At 42.5% G+C, this 26,860-nt stretch overlaps 1 protein-coding gene across 1 annotated transcript in view; it reads left to right on the forward strand.

Moving 5' to 3' along the window:
• The window catches only part of SEMA3A (semaphorin 3A), a 190,413-nt gene that overhangs the window by 95,561 nt on the left and 67,992 nt on the right, over positions 1-26,860 (forward strand). The gene's annotated exons all lie outside the window — the stretch shown is intronic.

Below are 26,860 nucleotides of genomic sequence, written 5' to 3' on the forward strand. Positions count from 1 at the left end.
ACTCTCAAATGTAATGCTGTAGTAACATTACTCATTTTCAACTGACCTGTGGTAGCCTGGTCAATTTGTTGAAGCTTCTATCATTTGTTTCCAGCTGTGTTGCAGCTAATTTCTCTTCCCTGATCAATTTTTTTAAAGAAAAAAAAAAGCTCAAGTTTTATGTACGACATAAAACTAAATTTATTTCCTCTGAAGTTTTGTAATATTACCACCTGTAACCTCTTTGGTTTTCTGGTTTTCCTTGTGCAAAATGTATTGTACAGCTCTCAACATTTGGCCATGTTTTGCACTGCGTAGTAGGTGTTTCCAATGCTTTCCTATTAGAGGAAAGCCAGAATACATTTCCCTAAAAAGGAAAAATTGGCATCTTCCTCTGAGCTTTTTTGAACTCTCTTATAGTTTGCAGTGGTGATGAAGCAAGGCAGGAGCCTGGAATCCACACAAAAGGTTTTCAGTCCTACAATGGAGAGCAAGTGAAGTGTTATCAGCTCATATTCATGTTTCATGCATTATCAGATAATGTAGATTATAGAGCTATTGTGCTCATCTGATGTAAATCTGCAAAGTGCCATCAGTATGAGTGCAGCAATATAGATAAGGCTCCAGCTTCTGGCTTGCGTATTTGCTCAAATTATGGTTTAAATTTTACTCTAGGTTCATTTAGGGGCAGGCTAACCTGCTTTCTCTCCATTATGGCACTTGTACATGGCATTTATTGGGTCACTCTCTAATCATTTCAGCAAACAGGTAATTTAAACAGTTCCAAGATGAGATGATGCTTTCAAAGGACAAGCAGCTTCATGGCATTATATTTACAGCTCTAGTCATAATTATAGCTAGCAGAGAAGGTTTCCCTTTTAAAATTATTGTAACACTCTCCATTCATTACAGTTGCTTCTGTTTAACCTTCCAAATTGAGATTTATTCATTCCCTCCCTCCCTCCCCCACAATTACAGTAAAGCTCAACATTCAGAGCCTGTCCATTTAAATGCCAAACCCCAGTTGCTATGGTTAGAAAGCAAAAGTTTATTAAGCAGAAAAAAATGTGAAAACCACCGAAATGGTTTTCCTTCGACAAGCAGTATTTTGGCAGAGACTGAAATATAACTTGAAATGCATTTAGGGAGACAAGAACAATGTCCATCTAGGAATGCTAAAATAACATGGGAGTTTGCAGTTGATACCCACAAACTAAGGGTTTGTGCTGGAGCAGTTGCTGCACCATCAATGATAGGCAACCAGAGCTCACTGGTTTTCACTTTCCTTTTTTGCCAAGGCTGGATGTGACTGTAGCAGAATCAAGGCTGCTGGAACTGAAGCGCCGTTGTTTGGTGCTGGTGGCTGGAGTCACTTTGAACGTTGCTTGTGCAGGCCACCCAGAAGGTCAAAGAGAGGCAAATGGGATCATCTTAATAGATGGTCCTGCTTGCGGGCAGGCTTCTAACCTGGTTTCCCCCACCCTGGCATGGGTGGAGCTGTCGCCCTCACGCCAGGGTGGCACCACAATCACCCAGGGATATTGCCCAATCATGCCAAAGGGTGATAGTGGGGGGAAGTATAAAAGCAGCCGTGTGACGTGTGCCAGGCTCCTGCTTCGTGCTGCCAAACACCCGCCCACCCTCCCTTTAATTTAGATGCTTTAGCCTTGCTTTGGACTTTGGTTGGTTGCCCGGCTTGAGTCGGGGGCTGGGTAGGAATTTTTTCCATTTGGCAAATTGGCACGGGCCACTTGGTTTTTGCCTACCTCTTAGCAATCGTCACAACTTTGTAAGGTTTGGTGGTTAGGCATTGGCTTATGGTGAATGGGGGAGGGGAGGCCGGCCATCGCCGGCCCCTCCAGTTTCAAGGGTATTCTATTAAAGGGATCCGGAGCCTGGTTCCTGTCCAAAGTCCGCTTGAAGGGTGAGGGCCATGCCAGGCCTCTGGGAACACCAGGGGAGATGCAGGCGGGTTCCCCTGAAGCAATTTCCCTTTGGGTGGTTTACCCTTACAGACTTCCTGCAAAGGGGACAGGAGTCAGATGTGGTTTTGCCAATGCCTAAGCCAATACTGCTCTAATTCCTGTAATCAATAAAGTTGTGGCCAAATTTTTGCCCAAAAACCTTAAACAAAATATCTGTGTCTGTGTCAATTTATTTATCCTAATGGGGGGGTCGGCTTGAGGGCCTTGTCACGCAAACAGTCCGCAGGGTGTGGAGACAAGGACAGAGCACAATGTGAGTGAGCAACCAAGTAGGGCCAAAATAGCCCTAAACTCCTGTGAGCAAGAAGACCTTTTGAAGAAGACCTCCCCACTCCTCCCTTTTGTGAGATCCCACAGGGCAATCCCAGCCCCACAGGATCTAACCAGACCACTGTGGGAAGACAAGAGCCCACCACCTCACTGCTCTCTGAGCCACCACACTGCTGGGCAAAGTTGCCCCATATACAGGGGACTTATGGACCGGTTATCCCCTCCACAAACAATAACCTTGTTTTCCTACAGTGTGTGTGGTTAATCGGGTCCTAGCGCTGGAACAAGGATATAATTTGTTTCCTGCTGATGGTGGGTGGAATCAAGCTATGAATAATATAGACACGAATATATTCAAGATTGCAAAACACAATATGTGAACAAGCAAAATATGCACTAGAATCACATTTAGGACTAAAGTAACAGATAGACACTCCTTTCAGTACAATGTCATGGAACAAAAAGTGAGTGTCAAGTAAGATAACATTTCTTTTGAATGAATGGGGTCTCTGCACCAGAATTCTTTGGCTGCTGCCATTGTTTCCTTAATGTATATTACACTGCACCTCTGCAGTGCTCAGAAATGCTTGTTGATTGCAGCTACAAGTTGTATACAGGATGCCACAGCTGAATGGCTTTCATGAATGAGAAAGTGAAGGCAGTCAACATACTCATTAGGTTCAAAGAAACAAGCTCCAGAACTGTGGGAAAACTTTTGTCCAGGCTGATGAAGAGGAAAAGGGAGGAGGAGGCGCTGCCATGAAAGCAAATTCATGTGTCGGGACACACACTTCCAGTGGGTTAGATACTTTATTATTATCATTTGACCACACATGACGCCATAGTTGTGCGAGTCCTTGCTTCACTGCCCTCCCAGAGTAAAAGATGGCAGACAATAAGAGCTTCATGGTGGAAGCCCTTGGTGCTGAAGATAACAGCTCTTTGCTGTTCTCTGAAACCCTTCCACCCCAGACAGTACTGCTCCTTGCAAGTGCAATTATTTCCCTCCCAGTTGCTTTATTTCTTTTATGCACCATAGTAACCAAGAGAGGAGAAAGAAGCACTCTCCTCATACTTTCTCTCTCACACCAGAGATGTCGCTTATTCGTTTTGCTGTAGAATTTAGTAGTCTGGATTCTCATCATCCTTTCCACTAGAGTTGGAAACACTCTCAGTATTCGCAATTTAGGTGTTAATTATTTATCCTGCCAGCTAGGATATATATAGAGTTATTGACTCCTAGAAAATGAATATTCATGCTGCATCTTCAGGGTTACTCCATGACATGATGCGATGGCGTCTGTGTGATGCATAACAACATAAGAATACATAGTTAAATGATGGTGAGAGGTCTCCACAAAATGTGATGATGGTCACCAAGCTAGACAGCTTTAACAGGGGGCTAGACAAATTCATGGAGGATACAGCTATCAGTGGCTACCAGTCAATGACTACCAGTCCCCATGATGATATTCTACACCGGAATTAGAGGCAGTATCTGAATGCCAGTTGACGGGGAACATAAATGTTCTACTTGGGGGGCTTCTGACAAGTATCTGTTTGACCTGGGTGAGAAGCAGGATAGTCAACTAAATGGGACATGTGTCTGAACTTGCAGAGCTTGTCTTGCAGTTGCACAGTTTCCATCCAATTCCATTAATTCCTGCTGACCCATAGATCCTGTTAAGCAGTCTTGGTTAGGATGGCTGAGAAAGTTGTTACTTCAGAGATCTGCTTCCAGTCAGAGTAGGCTTCACAAGACCGAATGATCTGATATCGTACAAGACATTTGCATGGGCAAAGAAATTGCTCCTGAGAAATGTTGCTTAAGTTTTGATTTTCTTTGCCTCTAAAGAAATCCAGATATCTTAGGGATGAATTAGGCTGCCTAATGCCAGCCCATTTCAGTCTCAGTGGCACTCAATCCTAAGTCAGTTCGGTCTCATTTTGTGTGGAATTTTTGAAAGAACACACAACCAGCCCACAATTAAACTGTCTACATTTTGCGCACAGTTTTTACATAAAATGCATATTTCTAATATAAAATAAGCACTTTTAAAATACCGCTCAATTAATTCACCCATAAAACACACATTTTGTACTTTTACTTAAAATACATATGTATGTATGTGCACATTTATTCCACCCCAAAATTGCATTGGGGTGTGTAATCTGACTGAGAGTTGCCTTCTGATTATCCGCTGGGAAGCGCGGGCTGAATGAGTTTCTTCTGCCATCCCTTGCAAATTTGCTTTGGTTTTTCCTTTAGGTCAAATTTGGTGGTAGCTCTATGTATTGTAGGTTTTGTATAAATATAAATATATTACCCACTCATGAGGACAGGCCATGAGTTTCCTTTAGCAGCCAAAAAAACTCAGCACTGTTGCTTCAGAGCAGGGAAAATAATTGAAAACATCGTCCCACTCTTGTTCTTGTACAACATATGCAAAGTTTCATTCACACACCTTAGGGATACTGCAGGGAAGCCTGGCTGAACTCTTTGATCTGCAGAGAAAACAAACACCACCCACCATCTGGCAAAACCCATTTAATGAAAAGACAACGATACAGTACATGGGCAGGTTTAATTGCGGAAATGAATTGGAGATAGATAGGATAAAGTGATTTTTGATTTAGGGCAGTAAGAGAGAGAAATGTGGCTCTAGAAAGTTATGAAGTACATAACTGAGGCTATCTGTACCAAAGCTGCATTATATAACTTCCAGGATTGTGCCACAAAGGCAGGTTGACTGACCTTGATATTTTTAAAATCACATTTCAAATATAATTTGTGCTGCTAAAGGAAGCACCTGCTTTCTGTTGATAACTCCCCACAAATATCTTGTCAAAGAGACTTTTAAAACATTTAGTCGTGGAAGGAAATAGTGGATTTGCGTTGTGGCTGACATGCTCAATTTTAGCCTTGAAAATATAATTGCCAGGTGGCTATAAAAATTGCTGGCTCTTTCAGTGGCACGGTCTTGGCTGGGAATTCCTTTAGGTCTGTTTAATTCTTTGATGGGGACTGTAATGTGCTTAAAGATAGAGGTTTCCCCAAAGTTTGTTCACCTTGGTGAAATCCAGAGACTCTATCAGGCATGTCAGCAACTTCAACCCTAAAAAAGCTCAACAAGTTTGGAGTAAAATCATAAAAAAGCTCAACAACTTCAATCCTAAAAAAGTTAACAACTTTGGTTGGCCCTCAGAGACCTTCATTTCATCAATTCTTGCCCTGTTTGAAAAACTTTGGACACCACTGCGAGTCTAAGTGGACTATGAAGACAGTGAGTATGTTTCAGTCCAGCACATCCTTCGTGTGTCACCATCGCAGAAGAAACACAGCAGCAACCCTTCTTGAGACAGGTCCCTGGTCATGCTTTGCTATTGGCAGATACGTCGCTGTGGAAAGATATATGTGACAGTTAGAACACATATGCTGCTGGATCAGTGTCAAGTACAGTGGTACCTCGGGTTAAGAACTTAATTCGTTCTGGAGGTCTGTTCTTAACCTGAAACTGTTCTTAACCTGAAGCACCACTTTAGCTAATGGGGCCTCCTGCACCACCACCGCGCAATTTCTGTTATTATCCTGAAGGAAATTTCTTAACCCGAGGTAGTATTTCTGGGTTACCGGAGTCTGTAACCTGAAGCGTATGTAAACCGAGGTCCCACTATAGTGTCACACCCCATAGACAAATTCAACTTTTACCATAGCCCTGAAAGGGCCTGGTCTACCACTTGCCTTTTCAACCCTTGCCCTTCTTAGCTGATAAGAACAAGCCAAGGTAGAGGCGTAGCATGGGTGAGGCTGCTGGGGGGCATAGCCCCGGGCATAGTTTTTTTGAGGGGCGAATTCCTCACCTGCCCCAGATGCCAGCAAGAAATGCTCCTCAGCTGAGCCAAGGTGTGTCCTGGGAGCATTCAGTTCTCCTGCTCCTCAAGAGAACCTCCTTGGACTCAAAGGAATTAGACACCTTCCACCCAGTGGTGAACATTCCTTTTGGGGGGTAAAGTCCACAGTAATGATGTATGTTGCAGATACATCTGATTACAGAAAAGCTGAAGGTTACATGGCTATTTAACGGTTACCTTAGAGGCCTATTTTCAATAATACTATTTCATCCATGCCTTCTGTGTGTTTATGTAATGGAATTAACTACCAGGTCTGTAGAAACCAATTTATTGCTAGGAAAAGCAGTATTGCCCATAAAGATCGTGTAAAAGGGAACGGTTTGGAACTTATGCCTTTTAGTTGCTTTTATAATATAGATGTAACAAAGACATTTTCAGTATGGCATTCTTTGCAAGGTGGCTTGCTGGACATATCAGGCTGCCTAATCCCACATAATTCAGATATAACCTTTCTTGGGAAAACCCAATAAATTAAAAACAAACTGTTGCCATTGGCCCATTTGTGATATCTCTAGGGACCCTTTTACAAATTAGTTTGGAAGCTGCCTAAGATACTGGATCCATCCAGCTTTACCTGATTGGTCCCTGGGTCACCACAAGTGTGAACTGATTTTTCTTCTTCTTTGTACTGTCTTCAAGCTTATGAAGGGAAAAATCACAAAATATCCACACCATTACCCTTTAGAATGGATACAGACTGGATCCTATTGTTCTGAATGGCTGGTCGCTTCATCCTCTCTGATTTTGTTCCACATGCAAGTGTGGAGGCTCAGTGAATTATGCCTCGATAAATCACATCAGCCAGATCATTTGTGTGTGTGTGCGCGCGCAGAGAGAGAGAGAGAGCTTTTTTCTAAAATGGGTGGCGCTGTGGGTTAAACCACCGAGCCTAGGGCTTGCCGATCAGAAGGTCAGCGGTTCGAATCCCCGCAACGGGGTGAGCTTCCGTTGCTCCTGCCAACCTAGCAGTTCGAAAACACATCAAAGTGCAAGTAGATAAATAGGTACCGCTCCAGCGGGAAGGTAAACGGCATTTCCGTGCGCTGCTCTGGTTCGCCAGAAGTGGCTTAGTCATGCTGGCCACATGACCCGGAAGCTGTACGCTGGCTCCCTCGGCCAATAAAGCAAGATGAGCACCACAACCCCAGAGTTGGCTACGACTAGACATAATGGTCAGGGGTCTCTTTACCTTTATGTTTAGTGGTACTCTCATTTTCCTACTCATATTGAAATACAGCCCCTCAAGAGGCCAAACGTAGATTCACAAAATGTTTAGGGGTATGGAATCCCCTGCATTCTCCAGAAAATAATAATAATAATAATAATAATAATAATAATAATAATAATAATAATAATAATACCTTTAAGGTGGTTTGATTGAGGCAAAACACAGAAAAGTAAAGCAGATGGTCACATAACTCCTAAAGGAGATACCAGATGCTCTTCTACACTGAAGGTCTTCTTTGCAGACTAAGCCATCCCTGAAACATGCAGTGTTTAGAAGTTTCCCAACTTGATAGAAGGATTGAAAGCACTGGCTGCAGCATTTACTTTGTAGAGCTGTTAGGGGTTTCCTTTCCCATAGGTATTTTTAGTTAAAATCATGAATGGTTCTGCATGGTTTCCTTTACGTTTTGCAAAAAGGAAATGAAAATGTGTTGTTGTACCTTAATGACAAATGGTATTGATTATTTTCCAAAGCTGCTACTCAATAACTATGCCTTTTTATAAGTCCACCGAAACACACTTTTGCAAACATGGCACCCCCGCTGAAACCTGGAAGTATTTTACTGTTTGCAAAGCCCTCTGCAACTATTGTTTATTAGCAAGCTTGCAACTGCTTTTTTGAAAAAGGTTATGTGATTGCACTTAAAATACAAACCATGTGTCAACTGCCGCAAATAAGTCCTTTATTGTCTTCACCCCCCACTGGAGTAGCTTGTTGCAAGTTTAGCTTTCTGCTTGACTAGATGCCACTGCTCAGACATAGTAGTCTAGGTATCCATAGGGAAACACAAAATGCTTGTATAATTTTTTAATTCACTAGCGGTTTCGTGTTTTCATTTCTTGAATGGATTTGCCAAGGGTTGTATTACACACCACAAAACATGACCCCATTGCCAAAAGTGTTCCTGCTGCTTGCCCCCCATGGCTGCCATGACATCTAGTTGGTATTCCTGATCTTATACTGTGCACCAAAGAATGGGGACCTTGAATTATAATGCAGGGGGACCAGAGGTAATTTAAGCAGACATTGGCCACATCTGTACCCTATATTTAAAGCACTACGATACCACTTTAAATAGTCACAGCTTCCCCCAAAGAATTCTGGGAGCTGTGGTTTGTTAATAGTGCTGAGAGTTTCCTCACCCAGAGCTACAATTCCTTGTTGTTGTTGTTTAGTTGTTTAGTCGTGTCCGACTCTTCGTGACCCCATGGACCAGAGCACGCCAGGCACTCCTGTCTTCTACTGTCTCCCACAGCTTGGTCAAACTCATGCTGGTAGCTTCAAGAACACTGTCCAACCATCTCGTCCTCTGTCGTCCCTTTCTCGTTGTGCCCTCAATCTTTCTCAACATCAGGGTCTTTTCCAGGGAATCTTCTCTTCTCATGAGGTGGCCAAAGTCTTGGAGCCTCAGCTTCAGGATCTGTCCTTCCAGTGAGCACTCAGGGCTGATTTCCTTCAGAATGGAGAGGTTTGATCTTCTTGCAGTTCATGGGACTCTCAATAGTCTCCTCCAGCCCCATACGTATGGATTGTGGCTAATGTCTTGCACACACCACTTCCCAAACCAAGAGAGGGATCACACTGGATGCATAGTAAACAGGAATGGGTAGACAGCCAGGCCCTGTGTAAACTCAATGGATAGGTTTGATCTTCTTGCAGTCTATGGGACTCTCACGGACGTGGTTTAAAAATCAAACCCTTTTCGGGGGGCCACTAGGTGGCGCATCGGAAGATGGCTGACAATAAAATCTCTCCGACCCACACGAGGTAATTTGGAGGCTATGATGGGGGTAATTAGCCTCCTTAACCCCCCCCCAGGATTATGGAGGGGACGGCCCTTGCCTGCTGTGCCCTATGCCACCCCCGAATTTGTGGGGGTGGGGGCACTAGGCACAAAGCCCTCCTGTGGGATTCCGGCACTCCTGGACGCCGTCCCTGATTCGCGCCGCTAGTTGCAAGCATCTTCAAAAGAAACAATTTGGACGAGATAAATTGCACATGCTTCAAGGAAAAAGGGGAGTAAAGACCGCTGACAGAAGAGATCTCTGATAACAAGACAAGAATAAAATATGAGAAGATACGTCAAGATACGGTATGACTGAGGGGGGAGGGGGAAAAAAACCTGCCTTCCTTTTTCTTATGTGATTTAACAAGAATCCCCTCCCCTAATGAGTCAGAAACTAAGGACTTAAGCTGTGGCTTTAAGGCTGTGTGGAGATAAACTTTCGAACCAAAGCAATGTTTCAAGATGAAGCTGGAAAGCTAAGAGTTTTGGAATGACACAGTTAAAAATGCCGTCGCCATTTTGGGAGGCATTGTTGGAGCTCTTGGGTCTGGGAGGAGAAAGAGAGAAATAGAGTTGTTTACATATCGTGGATCAACTTCTCGGTGGGACTTAAGAGCGACAAATGCCAAATTTATGATGGAAAGAGCGATGTTATCTACGAAGGAGATATATGGAAACCATCTGGACTTAGTGGAGGAACGGGAAATCCACACAGGATTATTATTTTGCTTATCGGCTTAAGGAGACTAACAGAAGAGATCGTAAAGGAAAAATAGAAATTATATGAACAAGATATGATGTGGAAACACCAAGATAAGACTGGATAGAATTATGAATTTTGTTTGGACTGATTGGGACTGATTTGGACATTAACACAGTAATAAGAAGATGATCTGAATCCCCCTTTGGATCTTGAAGTATGGGTTCCCCCAACAAAATTTAAAAATTTGGCTTTTAAAAAATAAAAACATAAAAAATCAAAAAATCAAACCCTTTTCACAGGGAACTCTGAGAATTGTGTCTCCGTGCGGGGAATATAGCTCTCCTAACAGCTCTCAGCACCCTTAATAAACTGCAGCTCCCAGAATTGTTCAGGGGAAGGGAAGCCATTGTGGAGAGTAAGGTGGAATTTGACATGGAGCTGCCATTTTGAGAAGCAGCCTTGAGTTCTTCACATTCAATCAAGTGGGAATGGTGGTGCATGAGAGTTGTAAAGCAAATGCTTCATAATATGTAAGAAAGCAGGAAAGTAATGAATGCCCTGCTAACATGGAAAATACTTGTAAAGTCAGCCCATGTATGTTAACGCAATATAAACTGCATTTAATTTGTGCTCTTCAAGGAGTGTAGGGGAAAGCAGAACAGACAAATTGAAGTGACCAACTTTATTAGAAGGAGTGAAGAAGAATGTGCTAATTCAATATGTGGTTTGGGGTGTAAAAGGAATTCACAGCTTTTATTAGGAGAGTTATTTATTTCTCTGGAAGGGTTTGCAGGAAAGGGTAGGGGGGGGGAGGAGTACCTTTGGTACCTCAAAAGCAACTTACTAAAGTGACACTCCATTAATAAAATGTGCATGTGTTGAGATCACAGAACTCCTATTTGCTTTTGGAGATTATATCCAGGATGCAGCCTACCTTCTTCCTGTAATCCTAGTTGAGTCCAGCACAGTAATAAACACAGTGGGATGCTTTAATATTATAACAATTAAGTAGGTGACATAATCTTTTTTTATTTTATTTTTCTTCTTTTTTGGGGGGGGGGCTGTTTAGGAGGCTGCATTCAACACTTTGCATCTCTATAGTTCTGCCAGTTTAAAAGTCTGTATATGACCGTGTGATGGAACTGGAAGGAAAGGAATTTTAATATCATTAAATCAAATTGCAGCAATGGGTATGAAAACTGAAAGAAAAGGCGTGTTTAAATAGTTTGGTATATATTACCTCATCTAAAAAAAGTTATTTGACTGACCTTTAGCAATCAGCTAGGCCATTTATATGATTTTTGTAAGTTCTGTATATATCCATAAGTGTCAGACATAATAAATACTTCTAAACAGATGTCTGAATCGTGTCAGAAAGGCAGGACTGTGGAGATTTAAAGCATTTATGGGATCTTGCTCTTGTCTGAGCAGAGCCTTATGAAAGAAGCGACTCAAAGGAAACCCAAAGTAATATATTTTTCAGTGGTGAAATCTTGACTGTATTGAATACTACTGAGAATTTTGCCAGTTCCTCCAATAAAGCAAGAATTTCCATATAGCATAAGCATGACCGTTGAAATCTTTGGCACTTGTTTTAAATAAAAGTGATGTAATAGTTAAATGGTAGGTGGAAGACAAGCAAAGGAGGAAATTAGAGGGCTTCCATTAATGTTTTTCACATTGTGGCAAGTCCGAATTCAGGTCATAGGACATAGAAACAAAATGCTTCATCCCTGAAAGTTAAATGCCAGAGGCAAGAGATGCAATTAACGTTTCAGTGTTACAGTGAATCTGCATAGTACAGTACTTGTTACAAAGGCTTGGAAGCAAACCGAAGGGAGCTTACACTCTTCAAGGGTATGAAGCAAAACAACAACAACAATGAAATAAACTAACTTATTATTATTATTTTATTATTTATACCCTGGCCATCTGGCTGGGTTTCTCCAGCTACTCTGGGCAGCTTACAGCACCAAAAAAATTGTAAAACATTAGTCGTTAAAAATTTCCCAATACAGGGTTGCCTTCACTGCAAAAACCCAGTGAACCTTGGGTTGTATTCAGCTAAGTTGTCCTGAAATTTCAATTGAAATTAATAGCTCATTAATTTCATGGTGTCTACACTGAATACAGTGTAGGGATGCGGGTGGCGCTGTGGGTTAAACCACAGAGCCTAGGACTTGCCGATCAGAAGGTCAGCAGTTCGATTCCCCGCGAAAGGGTGAGCTCCCATTGCTCGGTCCCTGCTCCTGCCAACCTAGCAGTTCGAAAGCACGTCAAAGTGCAAGTAGACAAATAGGTACCGCTCCAGCAGGAAGGTAAACAGCGTTTCCGTGCGCTGTTCTGGTTTGCCAGAAGCGGCTTAGTCATGCTGGCCACATGACCCGGAAGCTGTACGCCAGCTCCCTCGGCCAATAAAGCGAGATGAGCGCCACAACCCCAGAGTCGGTCACGACTGGACCTAATGGTCAAGGGTCCCTTTACCTTTACTTTACCTTTACCTTTACACTGAATACAACTAAAACTGGACACAACCCCTTTTTACCATATTGATTTCAATGGCAGTTCAGCATATGTGTCAAAACTATCCTCAATTTTTGAAATGAGAAAAACAACCAAGGGGTAAAATGTGGGAAAACAGAAGTAAGTGGGATCAAAGAAAACACATGCAGTTACATGTCATATAGCAATGGTACCCCCCCCCCCATTAGATAGCATGTATGAATAGCTTTGGTTTAATATGGAGCTCAAAGAGGTTTGTGAAAGGAGAGTGTCATTGTGTGGAGCTCCTAAATCGCTCAGCAGCTTCTAAACAATTCCCAAGTGGCAAATTAATTTTGCTTTCTCCCCAAAGAGACCTCAGATGAGACAGTGAATGATTTGCCAGTGGTTTTAAACTCATTATGAGGACAGCCAGACAATATTGCAGGGGCCTTAAATTAATGGCAGCTTGCAATCGAAAGGAAACACAGGTGGAACTTCATAAGCCAATTTGCATATGCTCAAAGGTTAATAAAGAAATGAGTGTTGTGGGGGGGGGGGAGGAAAGCTCAGTGGTAAAATGCAGATCAAAGTAGGCCACATGGAGCAAGCTGGCCACTGGCCTGACTCGCAAGAAAGCAGCTTTCTGTGTTCAGTGTATCCATGAATAAACAGAATATTCAAAGGTGAGCAAGAGTAGACAGATGGTTTTCTTTTCCTTATCCAGTGCTTTGTCATGTTTTGGTTAGAATTCTCTTCTATTTCCAACCTCCATCTCAGCCTTCTGTACTATTTCTGCTCCTCCCACAGACCTCAGTGTCAACGGTTGCAACAGGAGAGATATGAAATGTTGGGTGGGGAAAATATGAAAGTGCCCTGTTGCTAAACAGACCGTGGTGTTCCAGCTGTTGATGCTTTCAAATCATTTTGAAAGACTAGATTTTGAAACCAATGCTGGGAACAGTGCAGAGCCTTTTTCAGCAGTGTGCGACATCTAAATAATTAGTCTGAGCTACCATAAGTGTCCATGGAAGTGGTTTTGAAGGAATTCAATGTGTGAAGTTAATGCATTTGAAACCAAAGAGTGTGTCTCCATCACAGATGAACACTGATTTCATCAGCTGGTTTTGACCTTTAAAGCCCTAGGACCCACGTACCTACGGGACCGCTGCTCCTGGTATGCCCCGCGGAGGACCTTAAGGTCCACAAATAACAACACTTTGGAGGTCCCGAGCCTCAAGGAGGTTAGATTTGTTTCAACCAGGGGCAGGGCCTTTTCAGCCCTGGCCCTGACATGGTGGAACGCTCTGTCACAAGAGACTAGGGCCCTGCGGGACTTGACATCTTTCCACAGGGCCTGCAAGAAAGAGCTGTTCCGCCTGGCCTTTGGTTTGGACTCGGTCTGACCCTTATGTTTCCCTCCCCTTATGGTCTTGATTTATCGGCTATTTTAAAATGAGGCTGCATTTTAAATTGCATTTTAACCTGTATTTTAAATTGGTTCCCCCCCTCTTTCCCCCCTATTATGTTTTTACTGTGATTTTTTTGGTGTTAGCCGCACTGAGCCCAACTCTGGCCAGGGAGGGCGGGGTATAAATACAAATTATTATTATTAGTCAATTCCTGTTTCCTCAGAAAGCCCTGGGAATGGAGGTTCTCTAAGGAGCTCTCAGGCAGAGTTCTCTACAGGAGGGATGGGTCATAGCTCAGTGGCAGATCATCTGTTTGGCATTCAGTCCCCAGGTAGGGTGAGGGGAGACTCTTGGTTGTAATCCTGGAGAGCCCCTGCCAGGTCAGTGTAGGTGATACTGAGCATGATGTACCAATGGTTTCCTTTGGTTCTCTATATGTTGCAGTTAACTCAAGCTCCCAGCACTCGTAACCAGCACAGTACCAATAGGTTATAAGACCTCAGTGCTACCTCCAAAAGTAGAGGTGGGCCATATTTTATTCTTCAGAACTACTCTGCTCTCCAGAAGTGATTTGGGGGGTAAGAAGTGTGTTTTCCCACACAAGTGGTCCTCTCGAGAGATTCCAGGCTGCATAATGAGGTTGGTGCCCCCTAGCTAGAATGACCAGAGGGCACTAAACCTGTACCCACTTAAAATACTAGAGTAGTTCTCGAAAATGGCTTATTTATTAAACTTACCTGAAGCTGGTTTAACCACTGCAGAGAAACAAACAAACCCTTAAACCAAAAATAAGTGAAGATTGATCCGAAATAGAAACAGCAGTTCAAATAACAGATGCATAGTCAGCCTTGACAGACTTGTTGAGGGGCTGGATCTGAAATTGTCAACCTTTATTTTTTCCTGGAATATCTTTACCAGATGCTTTGTAGAACCAGGTGCCTTTGTTGTGGATACGGTGCTCTACATAATTTGAAGATTTCACCTTCAGATGAGTTGGTAATGTCTTTTATTTTGCAGGGAATTAATTTTCCCTGCAAAAAAAAAATTAAGATATTTCCAACCCCACATTGCTATATAATCAATTGGATTGTGATGCTATTCTCCTTAGTGATCAGTGGAGGAGGTGACTCTGGACTGACTCCCAGTCTTGTTGAGCCAGCCAGGTTCATGTGCTTGCATGTGAGGTGCATATGTGAGGTGTTGTTGCATGCTATCACAGTGTGCCCTTGACATGCTGAAAGCTGATTTCAGCACCAGGGCTGGTGGGCTGGAAGAGCCTGGTTTTTCCCCATGGCCACCATGTCAGGAGTTCAGCCTACACTCAAGTAGGACCCTGGCAGAGACACATGCACGACTGGCATGTTCCCTCTCTCCTGGTTGATCGTTCAGGAGCTTCATAAGCTTTCTTCAGCCCGAACATCACAGCAACCGATGCCAACCGACACCGGCACACTTAGGGATCCGCAGAGTTTGCGCAGTTGTGTAACAGACCTCAGCAACTCAGCATTTTGGCTAATCTACTTTATTTACATATAAAAACACACGGAGCACTGCAACATGGCTCCTTCTCTCTCTCTCTAGCATCAGACAGCAAAGAGAAAAAGAACAAAGGACAATAGTCCCACTTCACAGAACACAGTAACCGAAACATCTTACTCCGTCACTTCCCACTCTGTGGAGTCAAAACATATGCCGTCATGTGAAAGACAACACTCCTATGACTGCAATTATGGAGCAGGAATTCTAACACACCATACAGGTTCTACTGAAAACAGCTCAGCTGGACACATGACTTCCTGGTGCATTTTGTTAACAAAATCATGTTTCCAAGATCAATTTTAAGGTAATACCTTCATTACATCAATCAAAATTTCACAAGGCGGTATGCAAGGTTTCAAGATCTCATCAGGCTGGAGGCGAGTAACATGTTTAGATGCCTGTTGAAGCCATGGCTTCTGCATCTGGTCACAGCTTGAAGATAGAAAGAGGGACAACATAGCCTGTGTTTAATGGAGGCCATTTAGGTGCTATGTAGGCAACTCCAGAGGGGGTGCATCATCATCATCATCATCATCATCATCATCATCATCAATAAAAACCTATATTTATATGGGTACCTACTGAGAAGTTCCATAAAAAAACAACTGTAGGAAAAGGAATTATTGTGAAAATAAGAATGGGGGGGGGGTATGTGCCAAAATTTCTCCTCATTCAGGGCACCACATTACCAAAATCTGCCTCTGATGTAGGCATCAGCTTGTAGTATGGCTTTCTAGAAACATGAAAAATAACAATAGCTCAGTCACCCTCTTTTTAAAAAATGCAAAAAGCTACCCAATTTGGCTGCTCTTGACTTTTCCCCCAGCACACCACCTAAAATTAATTTCCACCTTTGCTAACACAAGGACTTCCTGGTTTCTCTTGATTCCTGTTTTCTACCTGTTAAGGGGCTTATGCGTGTCACTTAAGGATGGAAACAGATCTGGGTGAAAAGACTATTCTTGCATTTTTGGAGATGGGTTTAGGGTTGCAACTCTAAACCCAAGTGCAGTGCTGGACTTAGCATTACACGTTTTGTCAGATTCGTCTTTGCAGGCATTTGCAATGGGAGAATTGAATCCTTTCTTCCCCCGTTGCAGTCTGCAGGGAAATCCCACCACTGAAGGAATCCCTCCAATGGGAGATTTCCCCCAAATGTTACTCTTAATTCTGCTTAGAAATATTTCTAAAGAGCGCTGCTCTTGCCTTCTGGGAGAAAAAAAAAATGGCAGTTGGCATTGCACTATTTCTCCCCCCTCCCCTCCAAGTCTTCCTGCTCCTCCCCCGCCCCCTTTTATTGTGATAATTTGGCATATACCAATTTGGGAAATATATGCTTGACAAGGTAATTAAAAAAAAAAATCAGCCCAAGTAAGAGTTGTGTATGGTTAGTTGTTTTATTGTGCATCAGTATGCTGGTGCAGGGCTACAAAAAATAATTGCCAACAACACCTCCCCCCTCCGCAAAATCCAGGTGGTGTGTTTCTGCAGAAAGGCAGCAATAGCAGCAAAAAGGTTTTATATTGGGGAAGCCAACCTTTAATTATTTCTGCATTCATACATCTGGAGGAACAAACATGATTAGGAGGTGCAAAATCTCTTGCCAAAATCCCGAATATTCCTTTTTCTTGCTGAGAGCCCCAGGACTGCAGAATGGAGTGGAATTGAGAGAATGGTTTTATCAGTTCTGATACATGTGTGCAACTCTGTGTTTCAAACAGTGCTTTTCTCTTTTTAAAACAATGTTTAGGGGGTATTCTCATTTTCCTACTCAAATTGAAATATTGCCCCTCAATGATGCCAAACTTAGAGTCACAAAATGTTTAAGGGTATGTGTACCCCTGTGTCCCCCCCAGAAAAAAGCACTGGTTTCAACCATCACCAGTTCTAATGGTCCACGCAAAATGCATGAAGAAAACTCAGGTGGCTTCTGAACCAGGAAACTGCCTTTAACATGAATATTTTTTCAATCACAGCAAACCGCCTGTGCCAGAAAACATCTGTTTTTGAATAAGAAGCATTTGTGTTGCTCAGGGGAGAATATGTGTATATACTCTTGATGTATGTAAAAGGGAAGGGGGGAACTTATAGGCTCCCTTAAAACTCTGCAGAGTAATTGTAACTTGTCAGGGAAAGACGTTATAATTATGTCTACTAGAACCTACATCTCCAGGCACACAATGGAATTAATCTTTTCATAGGTAGTTTTATTCTTCAACAATACTACATATTAGTACGTGGGGTTTTATTGCCCCTTATTTGTAAAAAAAAAAAAAAAAAGCAAAAGGAGAAAGCTGTTTTATATTATTTCGGGGGGGGGGATCTCACATCCATACCCTTTGCATTCCCAAAGTGGATACTATTTAGGTGTAAGCTGGGCTGGCAGCATGTCTCGTAAATACAAATTTCACAATTTGGTGTTGGCAGAGTGGGGGGCAATATGGAAAATAAACCTGAGCAGCCTCCAAGCTCACAGTGAAGCTCCTCACAAAGGGACAGCCCCTTGCAGGATTGAACTTGCCTGCTCTTGCTTGGGAGGAGGGAAGAAGAATACATAGGATCTCCTCCTTTCCCCACCTCCAACCTCTTGCTAAAAATAGGTAAAGGTAAAGGTACCCCTGCCCGTACGGGCCAGTCTTGTCAGACTCTAGGGTTGTGCGCTCATCTCACTCTAGAGGCCGGGAGCCAGCGCCGTCCGCAGACACTTCCGGGTCATGTGGCCAGTGTGACATCGCTGCTCTGGCGAGCCTGCACCAGCGCAGCACACGGAAACGCCGTTTACCTTCCCGCTATAAAGCAGTACCTATTTATCTACTTGCACTTTTAAGGGTGCTTTCAAACTGCTAGGTGGGCAGGAGCTGGGACCGAAGACGGGAGCTCACCCCACCACGGGGATTCGAACCGCCGACCATACGATCGGCAAGTCCTAGGCACGGTGGTTTTACCCACAGCGCCACCCGCGTCCCTAAAAATAGGGTGTTAGAAACCCTTAGTCCTGCCTCCAGATTGCTTCGGATAAAGGGCAGGCGGTCCCTGATTGCCCAGGATGGGTCACCCAAACTGGGGGGCATGGATTGAGGCCCTGGGCTGGATCAGGCGGGCAGTGCACAGTATCAATATTTGTGATGAACGTTCATGTGTGAACATGTTCCTAAGTAACTCCAGAGTATTACTTCATAGTCTCATGAAGACTTGTGCCTGAAAGGCATTGCTTAACACAGGATGTGTAGTTATTATGACTTGATTTAGTAAGAGCCCCATGATGTTCACCTCCCACTGACAAGACAAAGCCCAGTAGACATGAATTGGACTAATGATGATCATAGGAAAACTGTAGACACTGATGTTGTATCTTACGCACCTACCTTATGCACAGCTTCATGAACTTTCTCTCATGGTCGGTGATTGTAATTTTGTTAATCTATTTCATAATGAATTTCTATTTATGAAAGACCTCCTGGAAAGATCAATTAGTAGGGGGATCTCCTGTTTTAATTAGGCTCTTGCCATTGCCCACTAGCCGTATAGTAACATTTCTTTTGCCACGTAATTGTGTCCAAAATTAATGGTTCCTATTAGAGCAAGGGCGGCAGCAAGGACATTTGATACAAGGGTGTGTCAAATTTGACAAACGTTTTTGTGATAGGCAGGAAGGTATTATGACTCATGTGCCACATGAACACTTTCCTCTGACTTGAGGTCTCTTCTTGCAGCTGATAAAATCGCTTTGTCCATATTAAAATGCAAACCTCCAGCCCCTGGAGTTGCAAATGTGCTCTGAAATCACCAAACACAAATTTATGATGTTTTAACATCTTGTGGCTATTAAGTTAATTGGACTGACATTCCCAGCACTTTTGATCACCATGGTTCTTGTCTTACATTATTCACAAGATAATGTTGTCTTGCTTGAATGTGCAAAACCACTATATGTTACCATGTAATAATAAATCATCGTGGATTGTTGCCTATTATCACCTCTGGCAATTAACCAACAATAGGTGTGAAGATCAAAGGTTGTAAGACTGTTTGAAGCATGCTCTTTGCACATGGTGCAATGGTTATCCCAGTCACTAACATATGAACTTAGCTGGTGTGCAGGGATTTATCAACATTCCTTATATATTAATGGGGAGGGTCATAAAATACATGTGGATCTCTGTTTCAGACATTGTAAATATTAGGATTGTAACATTTACTTGATTAATCTGCTAAAACTAATTCACTAAACAACTTTGATGTGCTATAATTAATTAGGGAGTCAACTTTGATTTAAATAATAAAAATAATAATAATTTTAATGTATTTTACATCATCTTAAAAGAAACATGTCTCCTCCTGTCCCAGGAAGGAGTGTCTCCCAAATATTAAGGTCTAAAGAATTGTTTTTGACACCAAGCCCAAGTTGTGGAATACAGAGACATCCCTCTGTAAGACTTTTTCAGGCCAACAGTCCTATTCATTTGTTTATAATTCCCTTTCTTAGATGGGCCAGTCATTCTTGTGTTTATATTCTTTTGCCATATTTTATGTTGTTCACCACAATGGCATTTTATGTGAGTGGGTGGTATATAAATACTTCTATAAATGAATCAAAATAAAATATGCAAATTTAATTGATTTTTTAATTGACCAGTCCACATGTGACTGACTATGATTTCATGACTTTATTAGAATGTGGTCTAGTGACTATGAAAGGAGAGATCCTTTTTTAAAAAATACATAAAATATGTATTTTTATTTGCACTATCTCTGCACCAAATAGCATTATAAAATCTGGAGAAGTTCATAACCCAATTAGTAGTTGAATTGTGATCCACAGGCAAGTTGAGTATCAGATGGAGTCAGTCGATTGCAGAAAGCAGTCCCAAGGAACCTCCTCCTCCATTGGTACTCCTAAGTTTCTTTTTGTTCACATTATTTTGGTCTTTTGCTCCTTCAAAGCAAATTCTGAGTCGAACAACTTTGACTTTGTTTGGTTGAACTTCAGATTAAATTTGCTAAATACCCTCCTCTTGAGAATTCCGTTAATTCCCGTATTGGGGAGGGGGACACATTTGCCACACCCTCCTTCCCAGCAAGAAGAGGAGAAATGGACAGCCCCTCAGGGGTAATTGGGCAAGCACATGGGGCAATTTGCCCAATGGGGGGAAGTGGTGACCAGGCTATTTAAGCCTACTTCACCCAACACTCTCTCCTCTTCTCATTGAGACACCTACCCTCCCACCCCTTTTTCAGCGTGAGCTCAACTAGTTGCCTTCTTTGAGGAGACTAAGTAGGATTCTTTTGGGGGGTGGGTAACACTAATTGGTGCATGTCACATTATTTTTGCCTACTTCACACTGTTGGGTTTTGTCAGCATGACTGGAGTGGTGTTTGGTTAGGATTTGGCTAATTGTCATTTGGTCTGGGTGGGTGAGTGGATTTTGGAAAATATCCACAGTGGTGTTTGGGGGCTGAACTGCTCCCATCAACCCACCTCACCACCCAAACCTCATTGGTTTTGGTGAATTTGGTTGAATTATTCTGATTGGCAGATTCTATAGTTGTTATACTGTATTTTAATAACTGTAACTTGTTACCCATCTTTCTTGTCTCACGTCTTCTTGGGTATGTTGACAAGTGTCCTTTTCTGCCTTATCAGAACTTTGAATAAAATTGAATCCTGGGAAATGCATTTATTTTCAACAAGACAAAACCAAGGCTGAAGACAGAGTCTTGTAGAAAGACAGCCCTTGAATCACTAGATTTCAATAATTAATAAAAAGCTGGTGCTGGTTCTGCTGTTATTTCCTGTGATGCATGAGCTCTCTCCATAGGCTCACCGTACACAGGAAATCCAAAAAACAAAGTGGAATGGGGTGATCTTGAAAGCTAAAAAATAATAATAATTGGATATTGCAGTTTTGTATATACGCCAATAAGTTATTTAACAAAGTAGCAACTTCTCTGTTAAAGCAATTACTGTCCACAATTCCTCATCCAAATGTATCATGAAAACTGGGGAGGGGGAAGAGAATAAGTTAAGGTACAAGGCTAATAAGGAAAGCGCTCAGTTGGATTGATTTTAGGATGGTGGATCTTATTGCTTGCATATGCTGTCCACTTAATAATTTGCCTAGAAGGAACACTCGCTGCAAAAGCATAGCATTTATTTTTCCAGAGGTCACCATATGTAAGCCAGACAGCAGCACAAGTGATATATTATACATGACAACCCTGAATGTTGCTACACAAAGAGATTCCAATTCTCAATGTCCTCCGAGAATTGTTCAATATCCTTGATGGTATCTTATGTCTGGAATACCGAGAATATGGAATTTTTTAAGTCCTTACTAATCAGTCAAGGATAACATGACATTCATGCAGTTTTGGGATTGCCCTGTTTCTGCTGGATTACGTTGGTCACTCAGATGGAAGAAGCATGAGATCCTTTGGCTTTTGGAGGATTCTTTTTCTCTGAAATGATCTCAGCAACATATACATAAGATCTCAGCAACTTAGATTTTTCATGCTAAGAAATTTGACAAGTCCATTAAAAAGAAGCCAACAGTATATCAAACTAATCAAATACAGTACTTTGATTCAGTGAGTTGCTGAGATGTCCTGCCTGCTAGCTCAGAGGTTCCATCCATTGTTTCTCTTGTCGGGCTGCTCTCCCCACACCTCCCATACAGAGTGAAAAGGAGTATGTGTGTTTCTTAAATGCAAAGAATTGTGCAGCTATATCTATGCACTCAAGGGAACATTGGACGTGTTTTCTCCCCACATGCCAGAATGATGACACAAGATATATATGCGGTTAAAAGGAACCGCAGCTTCATGAAAGCTTCCATGGGTATGAAATAAGCAAAGCAATGCAAAACCTACTGAGCTGCAACCAAAAAGTCTGTGCTTCTTTAATGCTTAAAGTCATGAGGGTGCTGTCCTGCTGTTTTGCATGTGAAGACCCCCAAACCCCCAAAATAAATCGCACAGGACACAGAATATTTGTTTAAGAATTTTTGGCATTAATTTGGCCACAACTTTATTGATTACACCATGTGAGTGGTTGCTTAGGCATTGGTTCGGACTACCTCCTGCCCACCTAGCAGTTTGAAAGCACATGAAAGTGCAAGTAGATAAATAGGTACCACTCCAGTGGGAAGGTAAACAGCGTTTCCGTGCGCTGCTCTCATTCGCCAGAAGCGGCTTAGTCATGCTGGCCACATGACCTGGAAGCTGTACACCAGCTCCCTCGGCCAGTAAAGTGAGATGAGCACTGCAAACCTAGAGTCGTCCACGACTGGACCTAATGGTCAGGGGTCCCTTTACCTTTACCTGAATCTGAACCTGCATGGTGGCAGGAACAGGACTGACAGGTCAGTAAGGGAAAACATACTGGTGGAGCACAGAGGCAGATTTCTGCCTCTTAGTTCACCCCAGATGCTCCCAGGAACTCTGGCATGGCCCTACCCCTGAGAGGGGATCAGACAGAGCAAATAGAGCCCCTGGGTTCCTTTAATGGAATTCCCTAGCAGCAGCAACCAAAAATGAGGGGCAGGCACAGTCAATCCATAATCCCCTCTACCAAACAATGAACCAATGTCTAACCGCCAACCTTACAAAGTTGTGGTGATTTGCTACATGGTAGGCAAAAACCAAATGGCAACAGCCAATCAGCCAGTTGGCAAAATTCCTACCGGGCCCCTGCTCCAAAAACAGACGACCCCTAAGACAGGCATAGCAAGGTCAAAAACCAACCTTAAATTAAAGGGAGGGAGGGAGATCCGCTACACAATGCGAAAGAGAAAGTGCTTTGCCTCACGCAGCCCCTTAAATAGCTCCTTAGATGCCAATCAAACCCCAACAGACAGAAAAAATACCCCAGCAACAAAGGGGCAACCAATGAAGTGCAGAGGACATCCAAACGGGCCCGCCCCAGCAACAAGAAGACAGTTTAGTGATCTCACCGCAACACATGGCTCTCCATGATTTGGAGGACACAATTTCCTTCAGATGTGTGACATCACGTTGGTGTCGTTTGGAACCAACGTGTGCCAGGCAAACATGTTTCTCTACAAGCAGGCCTTTGACTGGTCAAACAATCTATGGCTTTTTAAACACGTTTGTGGGAGGGGGGTTATTGGTTTACTTTGGTGTTTTTGTTATACATTTTGTGTTTTTATGTTGTAAACTGCCCTGTGATGTTCAGATGAATAATAATAATAATGAAATAATGATAATTGCCTGCTTGCCTTGAAAGCTAAGCTGAGGAAGCACCTCTGGGCTCCCCCCACCAACCCAGGTGGATAGTCTGAGCTGGGAGTCAACCCCTCATTCCCCACATTCCTTCTCCTGTTCCGGAGGGTAGGACCCATGCCAATGGATTCAAGTTACAAGGAAGGAGATTCCAGCTCAAAATCAGGAAGAACGTTCTTGACAGTAAGAGCTGTTTGACTGTGGAATGAACTTCCTCCAGAGATGGTGGACTCTCCTTCCTTGGAGGTTGGATGCCTCTCTGAGATTCCTGCTTTGCAGGGGGTTGGACTAGATGACTTGCCTTTCACATGTTGGGTTAAAATTCAGAATTAAAAACAATAAAAAACAGTGCAGAGTCAGTGGGTGCTGGAAAGGACTTTAGAAAGTTGAGGGAAAATTCTACTGAGTCCCAAACGGCGACTGATATCATACCGCAAAATTGTGAAGGGACAGATGGGGTGGTGGGCATGTCTAATGCTGGAGAGGAAGGCTAGGGGCCAACCCTTTAGGGAGCTGCCAACCCCTTCCTGACTGGCCCAGCAGCCACCATAGCATCTCAGGGCCATGAAGGACCACGACTGATCACACAACAGGGGAGGCAAGGGGCCCCTTCTGCAAACTGCAGGCCAGAAAGGGGCCTTCTCAAGCTCACTCCCTCCTATCATGCCAAATGGCAAGCCACATCCGAAACTGATTATGCACACACACAAAACATCCATAAGGGATTCCTGAACCCATGGAAATATTGAAAGTAACTGTTTTGACTATGGTCCTTGTATTCTGCTCTTAGCTGAACTGTTCTTCCACCCCATCAAACCAACATAACATCAAGAAGGACCAGGTTCCTTTATCACATGGCTGTGGGTTGTTGTTGCTTCCTGTATCACACTGTTATTGCTGTTTTAGATTGGATTAATCATCCTTTAATTATACACTACATTATTTTAGGAACACTCTGTTTTTAGTCACCCACTTCAGAGTTCATTCCAACTGAGGTCAAGTAATAACTTGCCTTGGTGATGCAAAAGATCTTAAAGAATATTGGTGTTGAGTTTAACAGTAGCTTGCAGGACTTGTGCCATTCTCTATTACTGTCATGAGGCATTGACATAAAATGTTGTTATATTAATTTACTTTGAAAGGCTTAGAGATTAGAATACATACCCTTGAAATCCCCAGTCACTTCCTAGAGTTTGAAAATAAAGATAATAATAATCTCAGGATAGCAAAAGCTATTGCAGGAAAATGTTTTCCTCCCACCCAATTTCATAGCCCCATTCAGAGGCCACAAAAGTCTGTCTGTCTGTCTGTCTCTCTCTCTCTCTCTCTCTCTCTCTGTGTGTGTGTGTGTGTGTGTGTGTGTGTGTGAGAGAGAGAGAGAGAGAGAGAGAGAGAGAGAGAGAGAGAGAGAATTTCAGTTATTTCAGCAGATGGAGTGAATTTTGTGAACAGGGTGTCAATAGCTATCCTCCCGAATGCATTCTGTTGGTAGCCAAGATTTTGTTGTGTCCAGAATGGTGTTGTGTAACACTGTTCTAAGGGCATTCTAGGCTAAACAAAATGGCAGCAGCCATCCAAATGCAGACAGGAGGAGTGCTACTGGTGACTACTGTCCCAACCACAACTTTTGTCGTCGCCACCCAAAAATGCAGGTGAGGGAAGGCAGTTTAACTTCCTTTGTTCTCTCCTCCTCAACCTCACCACCAGCTCCTAAATTCAGGGGGTGGGAAACAGTTTGGGATTAGATTCATAAAGGGAAAACCAACTGAAAATGAGTAAGATCAATCTAAGTGTGGGAAAAAATGGAAGTGAGATTCTGTAGTTTATTTACAACATGGAGTGTGTGTTTTGTGTGTGGTGCAACTATTGATTTATTTGCCAAAGCGGAAAGGAGATCTCTTGGGCCATAGGTTAAGACATGCTTTGGATGTGGAAGGTCCCCAACTGCAGTCCATGGTTATGAAAAGGAAATCTGGATGGGAAAGATTCTTGCCTAACCATTGGAGGAGCTATTGCAAATCAGAGCCAAAAGGAGGCAGGACTTCCTCTTTAGTGTTTTACTACCATGCATATGGCCTAGAAGCCAAAGACTCAGCTGAACCTTTCCTGAGAAGTCAGAACTAACTATACATTCAGTCTTTTCAGGCCTGTACCACTTCAGATTATGAGAAGGGACCACATTGACCATGTATCTATCTATCTATCTATCTATCTATCTATCTATCTACACACACACACACACACACACAGACACACACACACGGAAACTAGCATAGAGCAAAAAAGTTTTCACTTAGTCCTCTCCCTGTTTTTTATGCCAAGAAGTATTAAAAAATGCAATCTATTACCTACAGTCTGGAGAATAATAGCCCCAGAAGGCTGTACCATATGATTATACTAAATATATAAATCAGCCTTCAGCCATTTAAGCCAGTTTGGAAAATAGTACATATTGTAATTTTTTTAAACTACCAGAACAAAAATGAAACATATTGCAATAGACTGAGTCAAACATCAGAAATGCTTCTCTTGTCCAAATTTATTTAATCTGGATTTCCCTCCTTTTAATGGCTGTTTCTCATTAGCGCTTTCATTAATAAAATTTGTGGAGTTCATTCTTTGATCCAGACACCCTTCCCTTTTATGAGTCTCCCCCCGCCCCAAACAAAAACCTCAGCTTGCCCTTCTGGGGTGTCTGAATAAGTGAGTCCTACTGTTCTACTAATGACATGGGTAAACTGAATTAAATAAAAACATGAATCCTTGGCATTTAAACGTCAACCTAAACAATCCCAAATCACCCACAGAATGTGCAAATTAACCTTATGTTTTGGTGTGTTTTCCCACAGCCACACACTCGAGACAACTGCTCTTTTGTGGCAATTGCCCTACATTTCCCTCAACTGTTTCACTTCCGTTATCTTCACTTTGCATCCCATAATTCATGGGGATAGATTAGTGCAGCTATGCATATGAGGTCGTGAATGTGGGATAACCTCTGTAGAAAAGGGTAATTCTGCGCTAACAAGTAAGGGGCCAGCTTCTGCTAAGTGTACTGGGAGGAAAATAACATTCTCTGGCTTTCCAGTCTAGTTCTCAAAAGTTCTGCATGCAGAAGTAGAAAAACAAGCCAACTCAAATGAAGTGTAGATGAAGTAACATAAAACTTGGGATTTATTCTTTTATTATTATTGATTAAATTTCTGAACCACACTTCATACGGGAATCACAGGGCAATATAATGCAATACAAAAACACAAAAATGCATACCATGGTTATAAACAAAATTTAGTTTGTGTGCTGAACTGATGGACTAATAATTCA

The sequence above is a fragment of the Podarcis filfolensis genome (genome assembly GCF_964270895.1).
Source record: "Podarcis filfolensis genome assembly, chromosome: 5".
Taxonomy (NCBI): domain Eukaryota; kingdom Metazoa; phylum Chordata; class Lepidosauria; order Squamata; family Lacertidae; genus Podarcis; species Podarcis filfolensis.